Source organism: Mastomys coucha, unplaced genomic scaffold (genome assembly GCF_008632895.1).
Source record: "Mastomys coucha isolate ucsf_1 unplaced genomic scaffold, UCSF_Mcou_1 pScaffold6, whole genome shotgun sequence".
In the NCBI taxonomy this organism is placed as follows: Eukaryota; Metazoa; Chordata; class Mammalia; order Rodentia; family Muridae; genus Mastomys; species Mastomys coucha.
The window spans coordinates 53,384,970-53,397,136 of record NW_022196912.1 but is presented as its reverse complement, the minus strand read 5'-3'; the positions used below and the strand labels follow the sequence as shown (position 1 = coordinate 53,397,136).

Below are 12,167 nucleotides of genomic sequence, written 5' to 3'. Positions count from 1 at the left end.
ACAACACATTCAACAAATTAACATCATAGGGGAAATTAGTAAAATGTTCCTTGCATCCGGCACAGAGTAGTACAATCAGTTCTTAACTTCTTTCTCTGAGCTCTGACGGCTGATATCCTTAGTTTTTTTTATAAATTTAAGTCTAGGTGCAATTTTAATCATAGAATTTTATACTTTGTTGATCTTTAAAGCAATCATTCATGTTAAGTAATATAATTTCATCATATAATGACATAGGATATAGTATGCAAAACTTCAGATTTCTAATGATGTTCAAGATGCACATGAATAAAGATGGAACAGAGATTGAGGGAATGGTCAAATAATGACTGGCCAAACTTGAGATTAATGATATACTTCTATGCTTGAAGATAGGAGCCTAGCATAACTGTCTCTTGAAAGGCTTGATCCAGCAGTGAATGCAAAATGATTCATAGATGCAGAGCCAAACATCAGGAGTAGCTCAGGGAGTTCTGTGGAAAAGTGGGGGATAGAATTGAGCAGATACTAAGGACACCACAAGAAGACCTACAGAGTCATCTCCATCATGGGGGCTTACAGAGACTGAATAGACAACCAAAGAACATGCAGGGGATGGACCAAGGCCCCCTAAATATTTGAAGTAGACGTGCAGCTTGGTCTTCATGTGGGTTGTCTCTAATTCTGTTTCCTGCCATTAGATCCCTTTCTCCTAACTGGACTCCCTGCTTGGGCCTCAGTGGGAGAGGATGTGCTTGGCTGTCCCAGAGTGAGGTGGTAACCAAGGTAGACTCTGAGGAGATAAGAACCTGGTAATAGGTGGAGGGATGTTAATGGTAGGACAGGGAGAAGAGGAGGGAGGTGGCTGTGGATGAGAGTAAATAAATAAATTAATTTTAAAAAGATATAAAGAAAACAATATCTAATTCAAACACAAATTTACAAGATCATAGGACAAGATCATTTTTTTAAAAATGTTTTTGAATGTCTTTAGTTTTCTGATATGGAATCACAAGTAGAACAGAACAACCAGCTGCCTGACATGGCCTCATAGTCCTCAGCAAAACCAGTAAGAATTCTTAAATTATTAGCCATTTTTTTCAGCCCCTGGAAAGATGTTTATTGTTGCTTAATGTAACAGCTTTATTGATATATAACACATCACACAATATAATCATGTCAAGCATGCATTTTATTAATTTATAGTACATTTTCAAAGTAGAAAATCTTAATTACAATAAATTTTAGAATGTCATTTTCCCAAAGAAACTTTAGACCCAGCAGCCACTTTCTGTTTTTATTGTCATCCGCTCCAGACCTCAGCAAGCACTAACCCAGCTATATAGATGTCCCTCTTCAGCTACTTTACAGAAAGCATATTTAGTGTTTTCAAGGTTTATTTTTATTGTAACGTGTGTTGATTCTTCATTTCTTATTGCAAAATCCTACTTGATTGTATGGATTTATAGTGTTGAATTTAACCACTCATAAACTGTTAGTATGTGGATGTCTACATCATCTGTGTTGCTATGAATAATGCTTCCTTCAGCAGTCATGTACTGACTCTGAGTTGCATACTGGCTTCAGTATTTAATCTCGTAAGCATCAAAGTGTGAATATTTGTTTATCTTTGTAATCTTTTTAATATCAATCTCTATAAGTTTTATGGATGAATATCTCAATATGGTTTTGATTTGTGCTTAACTAGTGAATAAAATGTACTTTCAATTCATGAACTCTTTCCTTTGCTTATTACACAATTATTTCCTTGTGCTTGTTTTAAAGTAATGCTTAATCAAGCTTCTTATTTGTTTGTAAATTTATCTTTATATAAAGACGTGTATCTTTATATATAGTCTAGATACAAATCATGTATCAAATACATGACTTTTAAATATCAATATAAGGCAATTTTTTTTTATGAAAAGAGGCAATGGACTTAAATGTTAACGTGAATTACAATAGAACTTTAAAATCTATTTAGCAAAATGATTAGAATCCACCAATGGTGCAAGGTCTACCATTAAGCCCACTCTTCCATCCTATTATGACATCTAGAGAAAGCACAGCCTGAATGGTCTATTGACAAGCTCTCTTCCCACTCTCTCTTTTGTATAGTGCCTGAGCAAAGGACACAGGCACAATTTCTAATTGAATAGCAGGTTTCAGCTGTCTTACTCCCACACTCCTGCTAATATATCCTATTCTCAAAGGTAAAGCCTGTGTTGCTACCTGTGACATACAATGTCCTCCACTCAAAGGCTCTGAGTATCCATAGTTAGTAACCTGTCCCTAATACGATGTGTATAGTATCTGGTGTCATTTGTTCTTCACTAGTTGAGTGAATATAAGAAAACTTAGGAGTGGCTGCTCCGGGAACACCAGGATGCCTCAAAGGCTCATGTAGGTTTCTTTCAAACCTTGCTAATGTCCAGACTCAAGTACTAGATCTATGGAGTCCACCAGAAACTGTCCACTGTTCGGAGGCGCCTCCTCTGCCATCCTCCCCTCAGGGGCCATTGATGTGAGTGACCTCCGACCGGGTGCCAGACAACCAAGAAGTTTTCTGCCATCCTGTGACCGACCAGAGTCTGATCATAGAACTTCTGGAGCTGCAGGCCCACGTGCAGGGCAAAGTGGCTGCGCGATACCACTTTGAAGATGTTGGCGGGGTGCAGGGGGCTAGGGCTGTGCACGTGCTATGTGTGCAGCCTCTCTGGAGAACTTATCCCTGAGAGGCTGCTGTCAAGATGCCTGTTCCTTTCTGGCAAGCAGCAGGTAGCTAAAGAAAACCAGCAGGTGAGGGCTAAGGTGGCAAAGGATGTCACACTGCATCAGGCCTTTTGCTCACCTTCAACCAGCCCCCGTGTCAGAGCAGGTCTCTTGGCCCTGAAAATCTGTCATGTCCACCTTGGAGCCTGGGTAACTTTGAACAACTGGTAACTAGTTTGACTCTTCATGATCCCAACCTCTTATGTCCCCAGTAAAGACGGCTGGAACACAAAGGGTTGCTGAGGACTCAGGGACCCAGTTCTGAGAGGGGGAGTTTCTTTCTGCTTCTTCCCTGGATATAAACATAAGACACCTCCTCTGCAGAAATAAACTTGCTTTATGAAGAACAAACAAAAAAAAAAAAAACTTAGATACTTGCCACAATGAACAAAGTATGATATGATAAAGGGCAAGCTTGTCATGCATGCTTTAATCCACAGTACTTGCTCCTTAAAAATATATTGCAATCCCCTAAAGAGTGACTGGACAGAATCCTATATCTGCATTCCATTACCTGGGCCACAGCTCTGCCTAGTTCCTTGCAGACCTGCTGCTTCTAGGTGAGAACCCTCACTCCAAACCTCTCCCCACTGTGTCCCCTGGCAAGCTCAATAGCAGTGAGGTCTGTCCCATCCCCTATGTGCTCAATATTCCTGTCCACACCTGTACCTGAAATCTAGGACCCACACACCATTCCCAGGACAATAGCTTGCTGCCACTAAGGACAACCAAGTGTCCTTGGATATACCTACAACCCTGGCTGCCTGCTACCATTAGGTACTATCAGGTCTGCCAACAACAGGGACAACCAAATGGCTAAAGGCTAATATAAGAAAACAGTAAACAAAAGTCAGGGCTGGATAGCACTAACAGAACCTAGCTATCCCAGTATAGAAACCACAGGATATCCTACCACATATGAAGTAAAAGAAAATGATAGTAAATCTAATCTTATGAGGGTGTTAGAGGCCTTTAAAAGGAAACAAATAAATGTAAAGAAATAGAGGAAAATATAAACAAGTGAAGGAAATGAAAACAACTGGTCAAGACCTGAAAATGGAAATAGAAGCAATAAAGAACACACAAACTAAGGCAATCTTGGAGAACAGAAGGAATACTAAGGAATCCTAGGAAAGAGAACAGATACAGATACAAACATCACCAAAAAAATATAAGAAATGGAAGAGAGAATCTCAGGCAGAGAAGATATGATAGAAGAAATCCAAATATTGGTCAAAGAAGATGCCAAACTCCAAAAAATTCTGACATAAAACATACAGGAAATTTGGGACATTACAAAAGACCAAACCTAAGAATAATATGAATTAATTCTTCTGTTGATGAAATAATAGGAGAAGATTTCAGTTCATTGACCCAGAAAATACCTTCAACAAAATTGTTGAAGAAAATTTCCCTAACCTAAAAAAGAGATGCCTAGAAACATACAAGAAGTTTACAGAACACCAAATAGCTTGGACTAGACAATAAAATTCTCTGTGACATACTAATCAAAACACTAAACGTACAGAACAAATAAAGAATACTAAAGGCTGCAAGAGAAATGCCAGTAAAGGCAAACCTAGTAGAGATATACCTGTTTTCTGAACATGACTCTGAAGGCCAAAAGAGCCTAGGCAGATGTCTTGGAGACCCTAAGAGACCACAGATGTCAGACTAGACTACAATACCAGCAAAACTTTCAATCAATGTAGATGAAGAAAACATGATATTCCATGACAAACTAAAATTTAAGGAATATATTTCAACTTATCTATCCCTACAAATGACACTGGACAAAAAACTCTTACAAAAGGAGAGTAACTACATGCAAGAAGATACAAGGAATGAATTATTTCACATCAACAAAAACAAAAGATCTCTCTCTCTCTCTCTCTTTCTCTCTCTCTCTCCCTTTCACACACACACACACACACACAAACACACACACACACACAAACGAAAAACCCAACAACAACATAAAGTAACAGGAACTAACAATCCTTGGTAATTAGTATCTGTCAACATTGATGGACTCAATTCCCATAAAGACACAATCTAACAGAGTGGATGTGAAAACAGGATCCACAATTCTTCAAAATATTATTATTATTCTCAAAATAATCCTCTGAGAGACTCCACCCAGCAGCTCACTGAGACAGATAACCACCCAAACAGTGGATGGAGCTTGGAGACGTTTATGGAAGAATAGGAGGAAGGATTGTGGGTCCTGAAGGGGAAGACCAACAGAATCAAATAACCTGGACCTCTGGGGTTCTCAGAGTCTGGACCACTAACCAAAGAGCATACAGGGCTAGACCTAGGCTTCCTCACACACATGTAGCAGATGTGCAGCTTGGTCTTCACGTGGGTCCTGAACAACAAGGACAGAGCCTCTGCCAAGACTGCTTCCTGTGTGAGGGATATGCTCTAGCTGGGCTATATTGTCTGGCATCAGTGGGAAAGAAAGAACTTAGGCTCACCAAGATGTGAAGTGCCATGTTTCTGGGATACCCAGGGGGTCCCCACCCATTCAGAGGAGAGGAGAAGGGGAACAGGATTGTGGGAGGAGGTGTCCAGGAAGGGGTCAGTGAGCAGGATATAAAGGAAATAAGTAAAAAAAAAATAATAACAAATAATTTTAAAATTTAAAAAGAAGACCAAGAATCAGACAACATCTAGCCCAACTGTGCTGGCTAGATTTATGTTAACACAAGATACAGTCAACAGAGAGGATGGGGCCTCAAGTGAGAAAAATGTCTACATAAGATCAGGCTGAGGGCAAGACTGTAGGTAATTTTTGTTCTTTGTTTGTTTGTTTCTTTCTTTCTTTCTTCCTTTCTTTCTTTCCTGTTTTGTTTTTTTGTTGTTGTTGTTTTGTTTTATTTTTGTTTGTTTGTTTATCTTTCAAGACAGGGTTTCTCTGTATAGCCCTGGCTGTCCTGGAACTCACTCTGTAGACCAGGCTGGCCTCAAACTCAGAAATCCGCCTGCCTCTGCCACCCAAGTGCTGGGATTAAAGGCATGCACCACCACTGCCTGGTGGAAATTTTCTTAATTAGAGACTGATGGAAGAGAGCTCAGCACATTGTGGGCGGTGCTACCCCTGTGCTGATGGTCCTGAAAGCAGGCTGAGCAAACTATACAGAGCAAGTCAATAAGCAGCAGACCTCTATGGTTTCTACATTACCTACTGCTTCCAGATTACTGCAGATTACTGTTTAAGTACCTCTTCTATCCTCCTCCAGTGATGAACAGCAATGTGGTTTTGTCAGCCAAATATATTCCTTCTTTCCCAAGTTGCTTTGGTCATTGTGTTTCATTACAGCAGTTGTAACTCTAAGACACCAATCAATGGTTAGGAAACAAATGAAAAACAAAACAAAACAAAAACAAACAGAACAACAACAAAACATAAAAAAAAAAAACAGAAAAGCAACTGTTATTTGACACTTCTGGTCTAGCATATTTCATTTCACTTTTACATTTCACTTAAAGACCAGTGTTAAAATCTGACTGAATCCAACAAGAATGTCAGGCCTATTCTGTTATTATGGGCTTTCAGCTTAATAGTGGTGCCAATTGAGTGCCTTTGATTATAGAAGGGCCACCAATTTGCAACTATGAAACAGCAAAAGCAATAGCTCAAACATTATTTGAGCCCTTGATGATTAAACTCAACAAGGCAACCACCACCTTTGCAGGACAACTAATTTAAGTGACAGGAATTTGGAGGTCTAAAATAATTAATGTATGAACAGAACAATATCAGTGTGTAAACTATAGCACTTAACCACTAAAACATACTTATGTGTGTGGGTGTGTGTGTGTGTGTGTATGCACAATCAAATATGACAACAAAATCTAAAGATGACTGGAAGGAGTAGACAGATAAATGGTGGGATAAAGGGACTGAGAGAGGGAAAGAGAAGCCTGCTTTTAGTGAGAAAAGAAGCAAAAAAACAAAACTGAGCAAAAAGTCCACAAATTGTTCACATAGGAATCCAAAATTTACTACAAGAACCCATACAAGAGAAAGGGTAAAAAGTAATAGAAGTTCTTGATTAGATTTAGCTTCTTCCAAAATGTATCAATTAGCAAACTTTTATGACCTTAACTATTACTACAGGTCCTTCAAATGTAAGCTCTGAGACATCTGTAATTTTAGGAGAGATATTAAATATGACATATATTATAAATAAGATTACCTTGAATATCAAAAAATTTCCCCTCTGTACTACAGGGACAGTCTTTAGACAAACAATCCTCCTTTGCTAGATGCATAGCCCTCCAAAAATCCTGCCCATAGTTAACATTTAGAATCATATGAGTTTTGATACCAACAGATGCACATCAAAAGATCACTAGATAAAATGTGGTTGGCTTATCCATTTTATCCAAATGACTTTTGGGTGTCTTTGTTTTGTTTTTTTTCATAATAAAATTTTATGTAATATCTCTTAATATAATAAGTACTAAACTTTATCACATTATTCCATATTGGCATAGGATTATAAGGCAGATCTTTAGGACTTATCCATCTTTTACACTGGAACTTCATGTTAGTTATCCATTTTCCACTCTCCCCAGCTCTTATCATCCACTATTCTGATCTTAATCTCCCTGAATTTGACTGCTTTAGATACTTTTTTTTATAGCTGAAACCATGTAGTATTTTCCTTCTGTAACTGACTTATTCTCATGGCTGAGAAGGGATAGAGGTTTGTGGGAGGATAAGTGGCCATGGACCTAGTATATATGCATATGGGAAGGCAGTCTTTGTTCAAAGTGAGAGATGACAATGATCCCAAATTAATCATGCTGTGACAAATTACAGGGTTTTCTTTCTTTAGAAGACTGAATTTTTTTTTTTGTTTTTTTTTTTGTTTTATGAACATGCTTCTATGTAGCAGGTTTAACTTCCATACTAAGAAGTTTAAAGCACTCTATAAAGGATGGATCAGGCTTTACTGTTCATTACCCAGTCTACCTCTTACATACAGATTCTCTACATTAGTGTGACATTCAATAATATTCTGAATAAAGTCCCAGCAGAAATTTATGGAATAATAAATAAATTATTGTTAAAATAGTTATATGAGAAGCATAGAAACTATAGTATGTACATTATTTAAAAAGAAAAACTAATGTGGAATTCTAGTTATCAATTTTCTAAATTTAATATTAAATAAAAGTGATCACTGAGAAAATATGTGTGTATTTAGTGATGGGCAAATGGGAATTATGCTATAGTCACAAAGCAAACACAAATCATAGTGATCACAGCCTTAGACTGAGTTCTGGATTAAATAGGTATTCTGTAGGATTTAATGGTATGTCTGTGGAGGGTCAAATCTTTGTGGTAGGGCTACGGGGTTGTGTATTTAGTATATATGTCAATGGACAGGCAGTCTATACTTAAGGTGAAGGCTTCTGTTCCTCTTCTTATCTAATGCAATGTATATTGTTGTCATCATTAAAGACATCTAACTCTTAAAATCTGCTGCAGCAAAATGTTTCTCATGTCTCAAATAAGGTTGCAAGATATGTGAGGAATAGAAAATGCACCCCAACATGTCATCTTACTTTCTGTTGCTGGGTAAGTCTAATTGGTGTCCATGTGTATCTGTGCTTGCAAAAGAATATTGGAAGGGTCCACCAGCATTATCTTTGTTGCTGAGGTTAACAGTTCACTACCCAAATTACTTCAAACAAAGGGAAAAACATTTTGTAGATCTAGATGTAGAACTCTTAGCTATCTCTCCAGCACCATGTCTTCCTGCATGCCACCATGCTTCCTACCATGAGTATAATGGACTAAACCTTAAACGGTAAACCAGCTCCAATGAAATGTTTTCACTTATAAGAGTTACACAGGTCATGATGTCTCTTTACAGCAATAAAACCCAAATTAGGACAAGCACATGCACACAAAATGCCTTGACAAATTCAACATCCCTTTGTGATAAAATTCTTAGAAAGAGTAAATAGACAAGAAACATTTCTCAACATAATAAAGGAAATTTACAGCAGGCCTGTAGCCAACATCAACTAAATGAAAAGAACATGAAGCAATCCCATTAAAATAAGGAACAAGACAAGGCTACCTACTCTCTGGATTTCTACTCAAAATAGTTTTTGATGTTCTTGCTGGATCGATAAGACAACAAAAAGAAGACCAAGGGAATACAAATTGAAAATGAAGAAGTCAAAGTATTGTTCTTCTCAGATGGCATGATAACATACAAAATCAATCTCCACAAATTCTGCTAGTAAACTCCTATAGCTGATAAACATGTTCAACAAAATGACTGAATACAATATTAGATTTAAAAAATTACATTAAAAAGATTACATTAAAAAGTCAGTAGTCCCCCTTTATATAAAAAATAACAAATGAGCCAAAAAAGAAATTAGGAAAATATCTTTCACAATAGCCACAAATAATATAAAATATCTTGGTGTAACATGAACCAAGTAAGTGAAAGATATGTATGATAATAAAAAAAAAAGAAGACCCAGATATAAACACACATATCTATGAACACTCGATTTTTTTATGAAGTCAGAAATATAAATGAAAATCATGCTTGTCTAATTGCATATCTGCATATACGAGAAGGTCAGTGGATTCATATATATCACCCTACACAAAACTCAGGCCTAAGTGGATCAAAGATCTCAACATAAGCCCAGATACACAGAACCTGAAAGAAAAGAAAGTGGAGAATAGCCTTGAATGCATTGGCACAGGAGACAACTTCTTGAACAAATCACCAATAGCACAGGCATTAAAATCAGCAATTAATAAATGAGACCTCATGAAACCATAAAGCTTCTATAAGGAGAAGGACACCATCAGTAGGTTAAAATATCAGCCTACACAATGGCAAAAGACACCAACTCCACATGTGACAGAGAACAAATATCTAAAATATACAAAGAATACAAGAAACTAGGTATCAACAAAGCAAAAAATATCCAATGAGAAAGGGGGTACAGACCTAAAGATAGAATTGCTAACAGAGTAATCTCAGTGGTGGAGAAATACTTAAAGAAATGTTCAACGTCCTTAGCCATCAGGGAAATGTTAATCAAAACAAATCTGAGGCTATATTCACACCTTTCAGAATAGTCAAAATCACAAGTGGCAGCTCATGCTGTACTTGAGCATGTACACCAAAAGGAACACTCACATTGCTGATGGGAGTGCAATCTCATATAGCCCTTTTGGAAATCAATATGGTAGTGTCTCAGAATTGAGACTTAATCTACTTCAGGATGTAGTGTTGCCACTCCTGGACATAAACTCCAAAGGATATTCTATCTTACCACAAGGACACTTGCTTAAATATGTTCATAATAGTCAGAAGTCAGAAACAACCTAGATGTTACTCAATGGAAGCACAGATTTTAAAAATGCAGTATGTTTATACAATGGAGTATTACTGCACTGTTAAAAACATTGACATCATGAAATTTGCAGACATACTGATTGAACTAGAAAAAAAATATTATACTAAGTAAAAGAGCCCAGACTCAGAAAGACAAACAAGGAATGTACTCAGGTGTAAGTGGATATTAGCTGTAAATGATAATCACGGTCCAATTTACATACCCAGGGAGGCCAAGTACCAAGGAAAGGTCAAAAGGGAACATATGAATCTCCCTGGGAGGGAGAAATAAAGCAGATTTCATGGTTGGACTGTAGGGAAAGTGGGGATGGGTATAGGAGAGATTTTAGGAGTCTGAAGTAGAGATTACTGGGAAAACAAATGAAACTGGGAGCTATTTAGGGGTAAGCTATAAACATAGTACAATAAGAACTCCCAGAACTCTATGAGGTAGACCATACAAGACTCCTAGTAATGAGGCTGAGGAGCCTAAACTGTCCATCTTCTGTAACTAGGAAAGGTTTCCAGTGGATGGATTGGAACACCAATCCAACCCCAAAACCTTTGGCCTGCAATTTGTCCTGCTTGAAAGATGTGCTAGGGTTAAGATGGTGCACAAGTTGTGGGAATGACCAGTCAATTACTGGTCCAGTTTGAGACCCATGCAGCAGGAGGGAGGCTACCTCTGAATCTGCCGTGAGGATCAGGAACAAGATCCTGGATATTGAGACAGGATAGAAAGATAAAAGTCAATGAAATAATCTCTAATGACACTTTGTTATAAACTGGAGTCCGGCATAGTTGTGATCAAAGAGACCACTAATGAGAGCAGATACAGAGACCCCCAAGCAAACATTAGGCAGAGCTCATGGAATCTGTGGACTGGGTGGAGGAAAGATTTTAGGAGCCAGAGGAGTCAATGACATCACAAGAAAACTCACAGAGTAACTAAACAAAGTTTATAGGAGCTCAGAGAGACCGAACCGAAAATCAGCAAACTTGCATGAGTCTGAGCTAGGTCCTCTTCATACATGTTAGGTTTGTATAACTTGGTATCCTTGTGGGACTCCTAAGAATAAGAGCATGGGTTGCCTAAATCTTTTGTCTCCTTTTGGAAATCCTTTCCTCCAACTTGGTTGCATTGTCCAACCTTAGTATGAAGGAATGTAACTAGTCTTATTGCAACTTGATACGGATGATATTCCTTGGAAGTTTTATGGGGGAGAGACTAGGGGTAGAGGAGCAAGCTGAAACTGTGGTTAGGATGGAATATAGGACAGAAGAGTAAATAAACACATTGCATAAGTAAAAAAATCAACACATTTATTGTGGCCATTTGCTTAGTTTTCTTCTGTACTAAAAGAGCATGTTGTATTCATCAACTATGAAGGAGTCAACTCTTGAGTCGCAGGCATGTGTGCTATGGCTCTATTTTCACTAAGTGTGTAAAGTCAAATTTATTACATTATATAACACACTATAGAGAAGTTGTTTTTAAATCAAGAAATAATAGGTAAAATTTCACATATTTCTATTTTTACTTACAAAATACAAGTCAATAATATACCTAAAATTATCATATAAAGTTAATGAGATTAAAATTCAGAAAAAAATTGAGTGGTTTTATCTATACATTCAGCATCCAGCAATGTACTTATTGTAGATGAGAGTTAACAAGAATATGCTGACAGATGAACTCAGATATGTAGGCAGTGGCCTGTACTACGTGAAGATCCCTGCAGAGACATTTTGGGAAAATATTCTTATTTAAATCCAGAACTTATATTGGGATATATTTGATGCTGTTAGAAGAGAAAATGGAAATTGGAATACAGGAATCCAATGAGGATTATGATAGATCACTCTATAATAGAAACTCCTGGCATGGAACGTCCAATCTAATAGCAGCAGTGATATTAAAGAGACAGTCACTGGCTTCGAGAGCCAGCATTATCCTTATACTGTCAGAGCCTCTCAGGAGATAGCTATATTTAGGCTGGCTTGCCCTTCCTTCAGTCTCTGCTC

The 12,167-nt window shown here is 37.6% G+C and overlaps 1 pseudogene; it reads left to right on the top strand.

Moving 5' to 3' along the window:
* Window positions 1–2,431: 2,431 nt before the first annotated feature.
* LOC116080372 lies at window positions 2,432–2,968 on the top strand (annotated as a pseudogene).
* The last annotated feature ends 9,199 nt before the right edge of the window (window positions 2,969–12,167 follow it).